Source organism: Triturus cristatus, chromosome 1_2, assembly GCF_964204655.1.
Source record: "Triturus cristatus chromosome 1_2, aTriCri1.1, whole genome shotgun sequence".
NCBI classification, from domain to species: Eukaryota; Metazoa; Chordata; class Amphibia; order Caudata; family Salamandridae; genus Triturus; species Triturus cristatus.
The window spans coordinates 341,110,963-341,128,932 of record NC_140580.1 but is presented as its reverse complement, the minus strand read 5'-3'; the positions used below and the strand labels follow the sequence as shown (position 1 = coordinate 341,128,932).

Genomic DNA, 17,970 nt, shown 5'->3' with positions numbered 1-17,970 from the left:
TATCCTATGATTCAATGTTCAAACTGATAACCTTGGAAACACCCTGGGCTATATTGGTCACACTGGGTGTAAAATGTTTCGACTAAAGTTTAATATGTTGAACATCCTGATCAACTACCATGAATCTGAAATATTTTTTCTATGAAATATAATATAAGCATTATACAAATACCTGACGTCCTAACATTGTAATAAAAATTACCTGAGAAATAATATGTACATGGAATACGCAGAACACAATTTGCAAATATTTTATCCTTGTTCATATCTTCTTCCAACTTTTTGCTGTGAGATTCAGTACGTGATTGGCCTGTTTGCCCAGGGTAATGAACTGCGTGACTGGACTTAGAGAAATAGATGCCTATCTGGTTGCTGATTCGGTGTGTTGTTAAGGTAACTTGATGTATGATTAGGGAATCATATGAGAAAGGGAATGTATTTATGTTGAGGCTGATTGGGAATATGTGGAGCAATTGTGAAGAAATTATGAGTAGCCCTTCTTAGCTGAAATGCTATGAGGCGCTGTTTCAAGTAGCAGCCCAAGTAAGAGACAACCTTGGAGACCATATTGGCCTCTCAGAGTATAAGGTCGTTAGCCAAAGATGCTTTTGAATTAGGTTCCTATTCAGCCACTATAAGGAGTTCCCCTTTTTGGTTGAATAACATCTGGTAACTTAATATCTCCACTCCAGCTCAAGAGAAGCGAGTAGAGCACAGTTTGCCCAGCCATGGGAGAAGCACACCCCATAGAGTTGGGCAGTGGCGCCCCAGCTCAAATATCAATTACAGACCATGTAGGTATATGTCTTACAGTTCATCTTTCACAACTTCATTATATCCCGTCTTTCGGCTCAGTAGCTCATGCCAGTGCATTATGGTTATGGAAGTACAACAAATAAATTGAATGCAATTCCTCATACATATTTCAGTCAGTCAGTCAAAATACTTTATTTTGATCACACAGCTCAACAAAGTGAAAATAATATAAAACAGTATACATAATACAAAAATGGGTTAAAAAAACAGACCACGTGTTATCATAATAGAAGAGGAAGTGTTAAAGTAGAACAATACATTGTATGAGCAGGGCAATTTTACTATAGAAAGGGTCCGAAAATTAATTCCACTAATCACATCCCAATGATATTTGGTCATGGGATGAGGGTGAAGGCCACCCCACAGCTACCACATTTTATTGACACTTAGAGCGACTTACCCAGATTGCCATAAGAACTTTTGCCACACCAAAGACATGGAGCCGATGTGTACTGGTGCTCAGAATTAGAAAAGCAACCTGGTGGCTCCTAGTACCTAGATTCTTGCAAAGTGGAACAATCCATTTTTTCTGAAATCTACTGTACTGAGGGCAAAAGAGTGATATGTGTACCAATGATTCTTTTCCCCCACCACATGCAGGGCATTGATCATAACCCTCCCTCTCTGAAGACCAATTACAGGTAAAATATTTAACCGAGAGAATGCCATATCTGAATTGCAGGTATAATATACGCGCCAAAGAGGGTTCAATTTCATCAATGGTTACCTCATAACTCATAGTTAGTTTAAAATCGATGAAAGACAGTGTAAGGCTACCTGTAGTCTTAGTCGCTATATCAATGGCTGCAGCCTCCCAATACAGATGTTTAATCTTTGCTCAAGACAGCTGGCACAATTGCTCAGCGGAAGACCAATGAATATCTAGGCTCAACCTCTGCAAGAGTGTTTTAACAGTGTAGAACCAAAGGATTTTTGCTACACTTGGGTGAGCATTAAGATCTCTAACACCTTCTCGATAAGGTTCTAATTCAATGGTCGACCACAGACAATACCAAAATAATAACGTTCTGTATTCAATTTTGTGCAGGATCTTCCTCTGAGGAAGCGCTAGGCATAGGGTTACAAGAGACATGCTTATTGGGAGAGAGAACAGAGACCTCATGAACCTATGCTCAGCTTTGGCAATGCTATTAGTGTTTTAAGAGCCCCATATTTCAGCACCGTACAACACTAGCCCAATAACTTTAACATTATAAATCTCAAGAACAGGAGCCACCCTCCCAGAGGAAGTTTTGAGGTGAACCTTCACCAGGTTTATAGACTGTTAGATAAGCATTGAGTTGTCCTTTTCAATCTGAGGGCCCAACACATATTGGGTGTCATGCGTATACCTAAGTAATGAACGGTGGACACATGATCAATACACGTATTCCCACCAGTATCTGTCTGCTACAAGGGAAGTCCCTCGTCCTAGAGAAAAACATACATTTTGTTTTGGCGCCATTTAGCTCAAGTCCCTCTCAGCACAGAATAGGGAGAAATTGTCCAGGAGTAATTGCAGTCCCTGGAGTGTCTTAGAAATCAGTATAGCATCATTGGTGAATAGGAGAGACGGGACACTCCTCCCACGGAGACTCGCCGCATCACACCCCTCTTTGCTAAGATGGTCAATCCCCCTGTTGATATGCAGGGTGAAAAATGTGGGGGCTAAAAGACAGCCCTGTCTAATTAATGCATTGTACCACCCTAAATGGGTCAGTTAACTGTCTGTACATTACCCAACCGACCTGTGCCTTATTTCCCACGTGGATTTGCACCAAAATATTCAAAAGGGAGAGGGGAATACCCAGGTTTTCCAATACTTTCCACATTTTCTCCTTAGGGACAAGATCAAAAGCTTTGTGCAGGTCAACAAAAGCAACCCACAGCTTTCCCCCAAGAAGAGACACCTCACGCCAATATAAACACAAGGACCTGAGTACCTGATACATTCATTCATTCAGAAAACTTTATTCAAATCTTTTTTGGATTCATAAAAGTACAAACAATTTAAAATTTTAAATTCATTTTTAGTATAATAAAATATAATATGATCCATGATATTGTGTTTAAAAAATGTCATATAATAACATTAAAATCTTCATCAATACACATCATTAAGTTATCCCAGTTGATAATATTACTTTTTGGCCCAGGTCCATCCTTCATTCGGTTTCATAAACAAGTTGGTCTAAACGTTTATGAGATTTCCGTCTTTTTTTATGGCCCGTTTTATGAAACCAACAACAGCATTACAGGCTGATTCATTCTCAAGAGTACATATGAATTTAATCGTGTCTTTGTAAAAAAATAGTTTCTGTGCGATAAAAATTGGGCGTATAAATATTTTTCTAATGTCTTGGTAAAACTTGCAAAACAGCATAAAGTGCATCGTGGTTTGATTGGCTTTTCCCTCACATGGGAATTTATGTTCTATTTTCTGCCATTTATTATGTTTTGGGAAAGCCACTAATTAATGGACTATGCCCAGACGCATTCTTGTCAGATAGAATCTATCTTGTATGTCTGTAACTTTTACCAAGTAGTTTGGGAGGCCAATTGGCTCAACATTGGCCACGTATCTTGATACGCAAATTTTTTCTTCCTCTCCCCTGGCTCTTACTTGGCTTACTTTCTCCATATACAATTTTATCACATAATTTCTTCCAAATTGTAATATGGCTGTGGGTTTTTTTACAGATAAATCTCTTTCGATATTCTTTAATAAGCTGCCCATGTATGCTAGCCAGGGAATCTTGTTTATGTTATACAAAGCTAAACAATCCTTAATAATGTCCCTGGTGAATTTTAGTCCCTCCTTACACCAGATGTTATGTCAGACGCAAAGCGCTCTTACTTGAATTAGGTCAGTGACATATGATACATCCAGTTCTTTTTGTAGGAGAAATGTTGGCATAGATCTTGGTACAGCCAGTGTATGACAGGGAAAGTAGTTTTAACAAGATTGCAGTGTGTTAGGATTAGCATTATCCCACACTAGAGAGCCGTAAGTAGCAACGGGTAGACATTTACTGCCATATATTTTTAGCATATACCGGATAGGTTTACTGCCTATTTTAGTACATAATCTAAAAATCACCTCTATGGTTCTAGTAAATTTAAATCTAGTCTAGTCTAGATGGCAGGTCCAATTACAATTAAAAGTGAATAAAACACCCAAAAACTCTTAACTTCAGTTAGCTTATGGTCCCTTACATAATGGGACTTTTTCTTAGCCCTACCTTTGCCACATGTCATCACAAACGTTTTGAAGAGGTTTAATTTTAAATCTCTCTGCTCCATGTATGAATCGAAAGCTTCAAACAGATCTTGCAGTACATTTGCAGTTCTCAAGATTAGGACTGCATTATCTGCATACAGGAGCAGCGGGTTTGGTCTCACATCTATTTGCGAGGCATCTGTATTTAGGTTCTGTAGGGTTTTATCAATTCCATTTATACGTAATGAAAATAGGAGTGGAGCAATGACACAGCCCTGTCGCATTCCCCTGGATACCTTAAAATTTGATGTGCATTCGCCTCCCCTTCCATACCTTACTCTAGATGTCAGTCTTGAGTATAGTTGTGATAGAAATGATATAATATATCGACAGGGGCACCCATCTCCAACATAGCTTCCCATAGGTTGGCGTGACTTACACAGTCAAAAGGAGAACTCAGGTCTGCAAAGCATAGATAGATGTGTTCTTCCTCTGCCATAGTGTATTTATTTTTGAGTAAGTGTAGGTTTAAGCACTGCTCTACCGTCCCCATATCCCCTCTAAAGCCATATTGGGTTTCACTCAAGATGTTGTTATCATTTACCCAGTCTTTCCAGTCTTTCCAGAACTATACGCCCCATGATCTTGACAGATGAGTCCAGAAGGGATATGGGGCGGTAGCATCTTGCATCACCTAGGCTCCCCTTTTTGAAAATTGGGACGATAACACTGTCTGTCCAGGTCTTGGGGACGCAATCTTTAGCAGCTGCATTGCAGACCTGTGTTAAAATAGGTGCGCATAGCTGTGTATATTTTTTATATGCATCAGCTGGAACCCCATCGGGTCCAGGAGCCTTACCCTGTTTTGTCTTATTTATTGCCACAGTTACCTCCTCCAATCTATTGTGTTGGAGAGGTGGCCGCAGCTATAGAGGACGGCTGTTCTATGTTATTAATGTATGCATTAAAACTTCCGCTAAAATGGGTAAAGCCAGTCCTTTGGGGCAATGACTGTTTCAACGATAGGGTCTTGATCGTCTTTCCACATAGGTAAGTTTATCACTTTCAAGAAGAGAGTGAAGTCCCAAGTCTCTGTGGCTTGATTTACTTCCGACCAGGCCTCCTCTTGTACCTCCCTCTTTGTATTTCTTAAAGCGTGCTTATATAATAGTCTGAGACGCTTGGTTTCATTCCTGTCTCTAGGTATTTTATGTAGGGCCTTAATTAAATTTTGTTTTGCCTGCGTACAGTCGTGGTTAAACCAGCCATTTACCTGTCTCTTTTTCATTGTGATTTCCTTTCTTAAGTTGCTAGATATTGCCACGGTAATTCTCTCGTAAACAGTTATAATTTCTTCGGGCAGGGAACTGATATAAGTACAAATAGAAAAACTTTCCATATTATCGTTTACAACCTTGTGTAACATTGTGTCTCCACTGATACCTGTCCATTTAATAGTCACAGTATTGTTCCCGACTGCCACTACATTTGGTATCATTAGCTTATCCACAGGCCCAGTTATGGTAACATATAAGGCCAGGGTCAGCGAAGCATGGTCACTAAATCTAGTAAATTCGCTGGTTGGCAAGCCACAGTAGATAAGACCAGTAGTGGACACTATCATATGATCAATACATGATGAATTTCCACTGCCTTGTAAGGTTAGATAAGTGATAACCCCATCTTCTCCTCTTGGAGCTAATATCTCCAAGCTGTACTTACAAAGGATTTCATTTAGCGCTTCCCCATAACCTTCATGTGGGAAGTGTTGTAGATTGGTTCCTGCAGTATCTGAAAAACCACAAACATTTGTTCCAGAGAGACAGCATTTACTAATATTAAAATCCCCCATCCAAATGCATGTGTAAGTGGGGTCTACCCCCTTTATAAAAGTAGCCAATGCTCTTTCTAACTCTTTCACAGCTTTATAACGGATAGCATTACAAATATTATTATAGAAATTCACCACTACAAATGGTTGGTTCTTCCCCATTATCAATTGAACTATTTGAAAATAGGGAGAGCCATTATACAGTTTTTTAACCCCTTCCATGCGGGGCGGATTCCCCCGCTGTGCTGAGCGCTGCTTGCGCGGGCGTGGTCATGACGGAACGGTTCCGTCATGAGCACAGCTCAACCGACGCTCATCACGGAACCGTTCCGTCATGAGCGCCGAAGGGGTTAAGTTCTATTGGCGCTGTGGTTGAAATACAGATTGCCAAACCCCCCTTTGCTCGTCCGGGTCTGTCTTTAAAATCAGCAAGCTCACCTATAACTCTCTGCTCTACTTCCTCCAATTTAACGTACAGTTTATTTGAAAGACACTCTAGGCTACCTAGATTATTTGATTCTTTTACTCTAGCCACTTTTTTCTTTTTAGATGTTGTTCATCTCCCAAGGGCACTATCACCTCTGTTATGGTTTCCAGGGGATACCGTAATCGTGTCCCCTGGTTGTTTACTTTTCTTGGTTGGTTGCTGTGGACACGGACAATACTGGTGCCAACCAGTCTGAGTGGCTGACTATATTTGGCGCTGTTTTTGGGGAGGGAGTTTGATGGGGATAAACGCAGATACTATATTATGCTGTTGACCTGACGTCTCTATGAGGCGATCGCCATGACACTTTGAGTCACTGTACTAGTACGCCGCCCGGCCCCCGGGATGTGGGCTGAATGGCTGTGTGCATTGTTATAGCGACGGATGTGCTTTGAGATGACATGCGTGTACAGGTTGACTTACTGGATACCTTGTTTATAACTCTGCAATAAAAACATGTTTTAAAAAAAAAAAAAAATCTTGGTTGGTGGTGGGTTTATAGCTTGTGAGATGGATAATTCTAATAACTCTGAGGATTTATTAGAGACACATGGTTGTTCCTCATGTTGAGGACATTCCTTCCCAGATTTTTCTTTTCTGAGGGCATCAGAACAGGCAGCCTCCTCAATTTGTGTCACTCCTTTATGTGAAACTCTGCTCACAATCTGTTTGGTGGCTGCTAACCTTTCCTCCACAGTACTTATTTCACTTTCAATCTGCCCCACTGCATTAGTTAGATAATTAGTTATGGCATTCGATATTTTCGGCCACGGTTTCCCTTGTGGAGCTTCCATTTGTTTTCTTTTACCCATTTCCACTCGGAGAAACCTTTACCCAATTACTAATTTCACAAGAAGTTATACAGCAGCAATACTTTCAATTATCCTTAAGCAGAAAGCTCTAGAGGCACAACAGAAAAAATGACATAGACTCTCTTGTAATAATATCAGATTCCTGGGGGAAAACACTAATTGAGCTTTAACAAGTTAGAGACCATAAAGCAGCAGTCAGCAAGCCTCTCGGGCATATATTAATTGTTATGTCCAGATAGCCAGGATAGATGAAAAGTACAGGATGACTCTCTTCCAGGAGCACTCCGGTCTCGGATGGGCGCAGATGGGCCCGCCCTTGGCCAGGGCTTTGCCAGGGCGTGGCCCGGGCACGCCTGCACGCTGCGGGAGAACCGGCCACCTGAAATGCGCCTCCTGGCGCTTGGATGGCGTCACTGGTGTGCGTCCCGCAGGGCAAGCTGGGAAAATGAGTCCCCGTACTCCACTGTCCTCCGGTCTTGTTCTGGTGCTAATTTCGGTCTCCCGTGCTGCGGGAGAACCGTCCGCCTGAAATGCGGCTCCTGGCGCGTGGATGGCATCACTGATATGCATCCCACAGGGAAGGAGGGAAATGGAGACCCTGTACTCCGCTGTCCTTCGATCTTGTTCTTGTGCTAATTTCTGTCTCCCACGCTGCTCGGTCCCCCTTCTTATATATTGGCAGGATTTCAGCGATCTTCGACGAGGACGGAATCTCGAGACCTGACAAAATGGCATGTGATAAAATATTTATATACGATCCCTACACCTCTGTGTTGGCTTTATATAGATCATTTAGGACCCTGTTCGAGCCCGGGCACGGGCAGGGATACACAAGTTGACTGCATTTAGGGTCTCAGTTAGTGTAAAGATAAGGGTATTAGTATCATACTGGACAGAGTCACAGTGACTCAATTTATCATCCTCGTCTATTGCTCCTCTACTTGAGTATAACTTACTAAAATGACTAACCCAGTCATCTTATTGGGTACAAAAATCCAGATAAATGTGTTCACTGTTTGTGCATGTAGATGCCAAAAGGTGTGGCTACCCTTTGAAATCATAGCTTCATGAAGGATTAGCCACAATTTGTCGTCCCACTCCTTCTTTGTCCTGAGCAAGGCATGCCTATACCTGGCCCTGCAGCTAACTATATTATAGCGTATATTGGATTTCGCTGCTACTAAAAGCTCACGTTTTGCTAACCTACAGGTACTATTATGCCATGGGTTTGTCTAGGGCATTCTCACTCCCCCTTTTGATGTTCTTCCTAGCAGATCCCTGATCTGTTCAAAGAGTTCATTATTACTCACCCCCAGCTCCTCACTCCTGGTAGAATCAGGAAGAGATGAAAGGAACTCCACTTCAGTTCTTACTTTGGTAACTTCAGTCTTAATCAAAGTGATACTGCATGGAGAAAGATAAGACTCTGAATGCTCTACATGGAGAAAACATGTAGCTGTGAATGCATGATTGAGGTAAGTTTGTGGTATGCCTTAGGTAGCAAATTTTAGTTGCAAATCATAAAACACAATACTTGTTATAATTGACCTGTAAAGCTTTCCACCTTCATTAACTGCCAGGTATGGATACATTCAAGTGCATGTTCCTAGGAATTGTACGCGTTAGCCTATGGCTTATTCCCATGTATCTGTGGGAGATGCTACTGAGCCATAAACCTTTACATTGTTTGCAAGCTTAAGGAGCGCCCACTATCTACCCACCCAGATTTTGAAAAACCCTTTGTAGGGATCAGTGATATAACGTAAAATGATGGGGCCCCTGCAGAATGTGATGAATGGCTCCCCGAATCTCCCATATCTCACAGATATTCATTAGCATTGGGTTGAATGGGGTCCCCTTGAATATTTGGGGCTGCAGGGGCCTCCGTTACGCTCCTGGTGGGATGAATCTAAAGTAGTGTATACTTACATCGAGGACAGAAATATTGACTTTACCAGCTCGACTACCACTATATTGTCAAAGTAATCATACATAAGGTCATATAGATCTACTCTCCTCACTTCACGTCTACTTATCTTCATGACATGCTGGTAGTTGCTACTGTGGTTCCGTTCTTTTTAATGTCGATATTAAAAACTCAATATTTTGGAAATACGACGTACCTTGGAGTCTGCCATGCTAAGCAGTGAAAGTGCCTCCCTTATAACTTGAGACTGGATAATAAACTTGTGAGGTTTATATACTACACTAGTTGATTTGCTGTGACTCACCTCTAATGATCAGATTGTAAAGCAATTACCAGGGTTCAATATCTCAGGCCCTCATACACACTCTAAAAAGCAAGAGGTGCAGAGTAAATAAAAAACTTAATACAATTGTAATTTATTAAATCGAATGCACGTCAGTGCCACACGGCCAGTTGACGAAAGCCAACTCCAATGATATGCCTGGTCCACATAAGCAATAGAAGGAATATAATACATGGGTGCACACTGTTTAAAACGGACACACAAAATCACTGCTATTTCAGACCTAAACAAAAATATTGAATTATAATTTACAGGTGACTTGTAATAGGCAGGTGAATTTATAACAAACATAACACCTTCATTTTACAATTTGAGTATTATGAATCTGAAAGTCACTAACAAATAAGGCTAAGCCTTCTTTGGAAGCAAGTAAACGCCGTCTCCTCCTCCTGCTTCAACACCCTCCACATGCTCCGCAAGATCTACAGATGGATCCCCACCGGAACCAGAAGGACGGTCACCCAGACCCTCGTCAGCAGCAGGCTGGACTACGGCAACGCTCTCTACACAGGAACCTCAGCCAAACTCCAGAAACGACTACAATGCATATAGAACGCCGCTGCATGCCTCATCCTCGACATTCCCTGCTACAGCCACATCACAGCCCACCTGAAAGTCCTGCGCTGGCTCCCCGTCAACAAGGGGATCACCTTCAAGCTCCTCACCCACGCTCACAAAGCACTCCACAACACCGGACCAGCGTACCTCAACGAACTACTCACCTTCTACTCCCCGAACCGCCAGCTTCGCTCCGCTGACCTCGCCCTCGCCACCGTCCCCCGCATCCGACGAGCGACCGCAGGCGGCAGATCATTCTCCCACCTTGCCGCAAAAACCTGGAACACTCTCCCATCTGCCAGCGACAGACCCAGGACCTGCTGGCCTTCAGGAGACTCCTCAAGACCTGGCTGTTCGAGCAGTAGCAGCTCCCCCGACCCCCCCCCCCCCCCCAGCGCCTTGAAACCCTCACGGGTGAGTAGTGCACTCTACAAATGAACTGATTGATTGATTTGGCAGCGCCAGATATTTACAAAGCTTTCATGGCTGCTAAATGCGAGGAAACCCCAGTTGAAGAAAAGGATTAAGGTATGCTGCAGGATTTTTGCCACAATATTTTATTATCATTACCAAGTCTCCAAATCAATCAGTAGAATTTTCTGAAACCTAAAGTGTTTTTCAATCCTCAGCAATTATCTTAGTAGGCAAAAAAACATGTTCTTCTGTACTGGCGTTTTCCCAAGTGTGAACAGAAAACCATTACTTGAAGGCAAACTATTGCTGGATCTGAAATGTCTGATCAATGAGGAATTGAGGGGCGTTTGTGAGCAATTCATGATGACATGTAGCTTCTCTTCGCAACGCCTGGACACTAATGCGGCATCTTGAGGACATTGGGGAGATACCGGTAAGGCTTAAAACTGGGTGTGACGTGCTATTCTGTACATTTTGCAACCGTTCACTAACATACTAGGATGCCCCAAGTGCAAACCATTGGCATATTCCAGTCAGGCAGATATAATGCGAGTGCCCTCCTTAACAAACACCCTAAAATGATAATGGCTTAGGCCTAGTCCAGGCCAAGAGACCATAGAGCCACCCTCTCACCAAGCAGCATAGCTTGCGCCTACAGCATCCCAAGCCCCAATGCCATAGAGTCACTGCAGTCGCACAGAGGGACACACCTTCAAAGTGTCAATCTGCAACAACCTCCCAAGTGAAATAAACATGGATCTCAACCAGGAGTGGCACACATAATACTCCCTGGTTTGCCCTTTGCCACCAAAGACACTGCCTTGGAACCCTTGCTTTCAAAGTTCATAAAGGCAGGGGTAGGACAAGAAAGTAAAAAGGGCCCTGTCACTTTTCTACAGTATCCACTCTAATCATTTCCTAGTTACAGCAAATGCAAGGCTGATAAGGGGCTCAGGGTGGGGAAGTGGGCAACCAAATGACGTCACTGGAGGCAGGTCTTTTAGTGGGCCGGGTCTCACTGGTGCTGAGCACCGGCAACTATTTAAAGGAGGTCTCGAAACGGGTCTCTGTCGGGCTCTGTTTTGTGCCCTGGCACAAGCGGTCCTTTTTTTCTGGACTGCAGTGACAGCAGGCACATCGATGTGCGTGAGCTCACACTGCTCACTTTCAGTAGTGGAGAACTTACGGCATGACGTCATGCCAGGCAAGTGTTGTAGGGGAAGGGAAATCCTTTGAAGAGAGTCATTTTCTCTCTCTTTTTAAAACTCAGGAGCAGCTACATTGTCGTGGTGTCACCAGGGCTTTAAGTGGAAGCTTTTTCAATATTATACACAAGCCATACTTGCTGCTTATGCAACTAACAACCATTGACAAAGCCAATAGTCCTGACTTGTTGGAGGTATGATATTATTTGTTGTATCATATATCTGGAGGCAATGACAGAAACAGCAAAATAGAAGTCAGGCGGAACACTATGCGAAGCACAGATTTTTAGCTTCCGTGTTTTTATGCCACGCCCTTAATTACATTGGCCAGGCCCCTTTGCGAGACCCCCCCCCCCCCAGTGTTTTCATCCCACTTAAATCCCTGACGGGAGGTCAAGGGGTTTGAGGTGTCACTTCCACTAGGCTAAACCCGGCTGTTTGTTGAATCCATACCATCACTCTAACCAAACAAAAAAAGGATGCTGAAGCAATATACAGTCTACAGGTCGTCTTATCGAATGGAGAAAGGGCCAACAGGCACTTGCATAGGTTAAAATATTGGAGAGGCAAAAAAAACTCATGAAAAAAACACTATAGACAACGACCACTAGCTTGTCTTGTAAAACATCTCAACATTGTTGGGAGGGGGCATATTTAAGCTAAGGAAATCTTTGTGATGATAAAAGAAAATATAGCTTTTCACACTTACCTGGTTACATAAGTGCTGTGCTGTAATAGCCACGCTGCTCTTGGTCGGCTGATGTGATGTGCTTTCCATAAGAGGGAGACCGGAAGAAGATACAAACAGTGCCAGGCTGCCAGCAAGCATGTGTCGAACAGGAGGCCGGGTAGCTGCTCACAAAGCTGGGCAGGTGTGTGAATCTATGGTGCTAATGCCTTCCTCGCAGATTCCGTCTCCCTAAGAAGCAGGCGCGCACACAATCCCTGTCACTAGGGTAGCTCGCTAACACACTTGTTTAAACAGGAGCGGTGTTTGACAAAGAACAGCCTCGTGGAGGTAGGTCTGTCTGGGACACCCGGCACGCCGAAATTCTCTTTACTCAAAAGTCGCACCCTTTTCTTGTCCTTGTTTCTTTTCCTCACGGCGGATACTTCCGCGTAGCCAACGGGAGTGCAGTGACCCCCTGGTAGAGGTAGTATCCTCCGTGTAGCTCCTCATACCCCCGACGAGACTGGGCTTCTGAGCGGACGAGTCGGAGTATTCTCGGTTCGCTGTGCCTGGCTGGTACAGTGTGGGTTCACGGTCACAGCGGTGTCACTCGTTAGCCTCGGAGAAGGTAGCGACCAGAGGTGGGGAGGGAGAGCGGAACGGAGCTGTTTCCCTGCGCTGCTTCCCAACCTGCGTGGTGGTTCCGCCCTCTCCCGTGTTAGAGTTTGTTACCCTGTGACCCGCTTCAGGTAATGTGGCTGGAGAAGGGTTGCCCTCCTCATGTACTTTGACTCTCCCTGCTTCCATGACCCTTATCTAAGTCTTCCTGGTCAGGTTCACTATCTCACTAGGTTTTGCTGTCTCTGGTGTGAATGGAGACACGTTTGCTGTAACGACAACACCGCAGGGTTATTGCAGAGCAAACCATAATGCAGCCTCACAACGGCATTTGAGCCCACATGTAAGTAAGGACCAGCGCCCCTCACCCCCTTACACCGCTCTCTGGCAAGGTAATTAAAAAACATCATCTCCATGGGCCCCGGTGCCGCTGCACCTGCTGCATCATGAACAGCTACGACTCTGCAGGCGCCACCCTTAAAGCAAGAACAAATATCTCTGCTGCAGTCATTAAAAGACCGTGAGTAAATACACTTCATGTGCATATACTTACAAAACACATATCTCGCCTCTGGAATACAAAACTCCAGTTTGAACCATTTTTCTTTTAAGAGCAAACGTTTACATTTTCTCCATAGTTGCTCATAAAAATGATTTTTGGGGCATTTCTAAACAACATTGAATCGCCGCTTAATTAATTTTTTATCTTTAGGTAATGTTTTAATGCGGAGTAGAATGTCGCATAGAAAACAACTGGACATGGGCCCCAAGGGTGGAATTGGAAAACATTAACTCCAGTATCCCCCAAATTGTGGGCGGCGGCAGAAAAGGGAGAGATTAGAAAGGGCAGAATTCTGAGGGGCGAAGCCAGTATCATTTGCCAGGAATTATACATTTGTCACTATGTTATATTCACAAATATATATTAGACATGGAGCAGTGGTCGAAGTGGGGGAACTGTGGGCGGAGAATCAGAAGGCGGGAATAACCCGCAGATTGGGTCAGTGGGCAGAGTGAGAGGTGTGTCAGAAAGAGCAAAATATCCCAATTTTTAGTATTTGTTTTCCATTACACTGACCAGTTACAGATTATTACGTTATTTAATTTAACCAATGGATACACATGTTTATTTAAGGTTTAATATGAGTTATTGACATTAAAATACATTTACAAAGTGGGATACGTTTCCAATCATAGAATGTCCCAAATATCCTTAAAAGTGGAATCGCACGCCATTTGTCTCCTAGCCATGGAGTTTCTGTCATCAGCACTTCTCCTCCCATTTTCCACAAGAGCAGTTCAAACATGAATGGAAAAATATCCTAGTTTGCAAATCTTTTCCACATAATAATGGCTCTGACCTATTTACGTTATGTGCACTTTGTGATCTGCATGGTACATGTTCTTAGCAGCAGGCACATTAAGCCTCTTTCCATGAGTCAAAACGTCCACTAGACAAAACACCATCTCTCTCTACTAAGAACATGAATCACTGGAGTTATCATGACACTTTTATTGTTGCCGAAAATTGTTGAAGGCCAGGAAGGAGGCAGCAAGTGCTTTTAAGACCATATTATACGTGCAAACACAACACCCCCACCTGAAGTCAGTGCCAGCCACAGTCTGTGCAGGTAACAGCGGTGGGGCATTGGGGCTGGGTATGGGGGGATTTCAAGGGACAATGCAGAGGTAAAATTAATTATTTATTTAATTTCCCCTAGGCATCTTCCCTCAAAATCCCCCCTTACCCGACCCCTCTGCCCACCGCTGTTACCTGCACGGACCGCTGCTGGTCACACTGCCCTAGAGCCACCCTGCTCAAGGGTCCTGTGACCTCAGTGACAGAGTCACTGTCACTCTATGGTGTGCTGCTTCATAGGCCTGCCTGAAAGACTAGAGGTGAACTTCAGAATGAATTGTGGCGGACAGGCCTTCAAGGTTAACCCACACTTGCCACTGCTAGGGTCCACCTACTGGTGCTAAGACACCAGGGCTTCTAAGGTGTTGTGGGGCCTTCTAAGGTCTAGCATGGGAATGTGCTCCCTCAGTAGGAGTGGTCTGGTGGACTGTTCATAAAGACTGAACCTGGTTCCCCAGTTCCAAATTCAGCAGCTCCGACCACAGTGCCACATCCTCTCCCCCACTGAACACCATACTGCCCCACTGAGAGAAACTTCGCCTGCACTGACCCGCTATAAACACCTGGATGTGACTCAAATCAAATTACGCACTAGACAAGAACAATATGCTGCTTAAAAACAAATTAACATCCCAGAAAAAAGCAAACATTCATAGGGAATGCAAGATTAAGTAAAGCATGTGAAATGTAAGCAGGAGCAACATGGTTACCTTTTTCTTTTTACACTCATTATTCAGAAGTTAGTGAGTCCTTTTGCCTGAAAAGTTAAGTCCATGACTATCGGGCGCAGAAGGGATCCGTTTCAATGTCTATCGCTTATATATCCTTACAAAACGTAAGCAGTATGGTTTAAAAAGACCACGTTCATGGGGCGTGGCTTCGACGCCGACTGAGATGGCCGCCTAGTCCGGGAGCTCCGGCGCATCAGGACGCTTTCCTGACCGTGGACGCCGGCTTTGTTGACCTTTTGACAACCCGCCGCTATCTCCTGCTCTGGGACCATGGTGCGCACCCGGTGAGCGTTTCTGCTCTCAGCAACGAACGCTAATTGGCAATATTTCTATCGTGGATGCACTCTCCTCAGAGCGGCCGCCATTTTGTGTGCTTCGTCGCGCTGATGCCTATCAAGGTTTGTTCCTATTACAATTGACTCATGCGGTTTCTTCACTCGTTGGAGGACTTTTCCCCACACAATATGCATACTTGTTCATCCTTGTGCCTTCCTGCTGATTTCATTAAGACTCTGCTGTGACTGCCTAATCTTAATGCTATAGACCTTTTTTTGTGCAGTTTTTTTTGCATTTCAAAACCCAATTATGTTCCTCATGTGTAATTGGGGTCAATGTTTCTTTGCTCTGCACCATTTCTGAGGAAGTCTCTCTTGAATAACCCCACATTTAAACTGCACCTCAGCTGGTGATGCCTTTTCTATATTGACAGCAGCTCTGCTCTTTGTGGGAATAATTCTCCTGCCACTTCTCCTGCCTCTTCTGCTGAAGTAGTTTTCAGGCATTTTTACTTGGCATTATTACTTTTAACTGTTTTGGAAGTTTTTTGATCTCTCAGCTATATTTGCCTTTTGCGAGATCTGCAGCCTACATCTGCCTGTTTATCCTGAGTACTGCCTTTTCTGTGTTGTTTGCATATCATTTCTTTATGGGAAAGTTGCGTAAACCACAGTTTGTGTTTATACCTAAACCTCATGCTACTTTACCACCAATTTCTCCTTCAACAAATATTTCACCTCAGAACACAGACGACATGGCAGGTGTTTCCTCTAACCGCTCCACCTCATCACAATCGAATGTTACAAAACCTTCACCGCCGCTATCATCATCCAAGCATCTGAAGCAAGACCCTCCATCTCCTGACAAGTCGTCCCCTCCTCCTATATCTTTGGAAGTTCTACTTGATGAAATTCGAGCTCTTCGTCCTTTTGTAGAGGAAACCAGCAGTAAAATGCAACTTTTGGAGGAGAAGTGGACTACGATGGAAACCAGAGTGTCCTCGGTAGAGCAGCAGCTTGGTGTGGTGCATGATACGTCCCAGAGACTATCTTCATTGGAGCAGGAGGTTTGTTACCTTCAGTTACATACAGAGGATTTGGAAAATAGGAACAGAAGGAACAATCTACGTATTTATGGTCTTCCTGAATCCCTTGAGGCTGATGATCCAGTTGCCTTTTTTACCTCCTTCTTGCCGAAACTCCTGGATATGCCTTCTTCTACGTCTCTCAATATTCAGAGAGCCCATAGACTGGGTCCACGTCTCTCTAGCTCTACGACTCCCACGAAACCAAGGGGAGTCATTATTCTCTTTTTGAAATTCCCTGATCTGCTTTCAGTTCTTTCGGTAGCCAGAGCCAAACGTCAGCTTTCTTGGCTTGGCCAGCGGGTGTTCATTTCTCAAGACGTATCCAATGCAACGGCATCAAGAAGAAAGGAATTTCTTAGTCTACGACCTCCTCTGCGATTCCTTGGTGCTCGTTATGGCCTTTTTCACCCTTGCATCTTTAAAGTGACATATCAAAATCAGACTCGAACTTTTCACGACCCAGCGGATCTTAAGAAATTCATCCATTCTCATACTACTTCTGTCATGGATACAGCTGGCCCCTCCAATGGGTGATTTTTTTAAATTTTTTTTTTCATTCTTCCTTTTCTAGCTCATCAGCCATGATAGTCATGACATAGTTTGGTTTTCAACTTTTTCTTATTATTGTTCTTAGATTTGTTTATTAAGCGTTTTTTGTTTTTTTTCTCTCTTGGAAATGTATCTATGCTAAATGATATTAGATATCTCTCTATATTTATTTATTTTATTTTTTCTTCTTCTTCATGTCTTTCAACACTAATTATTTATTCTTTATTCCATATAGGTTAATTTGTCTCAGTTTCCTGTAAGGTTCTTACCTTTGTCCTCCCTTGTCCTGATGTGGTCCGGATGCCTTTGGTTTGGGTGATCCATCTTGTTATGTGTCGTCCTTGCCCTGACGTCTCCTCCCCTGATCCCCCTAGGTATGTTGTATCAGTCGTCCTTTTTGGATATGTGCTGTCTCTTCTTTCTCATTCTTTGTCTTTTCCTTCCCCTCCTTTCTCCTTTCCCTCTTATTCTTTTATATTCATACTACTCTCCTTTCTACTGTCTCACTTGGTTGTTTGCCTTTTACCCTTTCCTTACTTCTCTTTTCTTGCTGGTATCTGCCCTCTTCTCTTCTACCTTTTACTGATCCTATCTCTCTTTTTTATTTCTTCATTGCTTTTTTCTCTTTCTCTATTTACTTTTATATGCTTGGTTTTATGTAAGTATTTTCAATTTTTTATGTTTCTCCGTTCAGAGTTATCTCCTGGAATGTAAAGGGTTTTATTAATACTATTAAAAGACAGAGAATCCTTTCCCACCTAGCTTCGTACAATCCTGATATAGTTCT

The 17,970-nt window shown here is 43.3% G+C and overlaps 1 protein-coding gene across 5 annotated transcripts in view; it reads right to left on the bottom strand.

The window, feature by feature from the left end:
- Positions 1-17,970, bottom strand: part of LOC146867287 (tyrosine-protein kinase STYK1-like) — a 340,395-nt gene that overhangs the window by 230,937 nt on the left and 91,488 nt on the right. Inside the window, exons 1-2 of one of the 5 annotated variants that reach the window (XM_085604037.1) lie at positions 12,323-12,696; positions 8,477-8,570 (exon numbers count right to left, since the gene is read on the bottom strand). The exons of 2 other annotated variants lie outside the window; for them this stretch is intronic. The gene's annotated coding sequence lies outside the window, so the exon portion shown is untranslated. Of the gene's footprint in view, positions 1-8,476; positions 8,571-12,322; positions 13,073-17,970 lie in introns of those variants that run through there. 2 more of the 5 variants (XM_085604025.1, XM_085604035.1) reach the window with 2 other exon arrangements.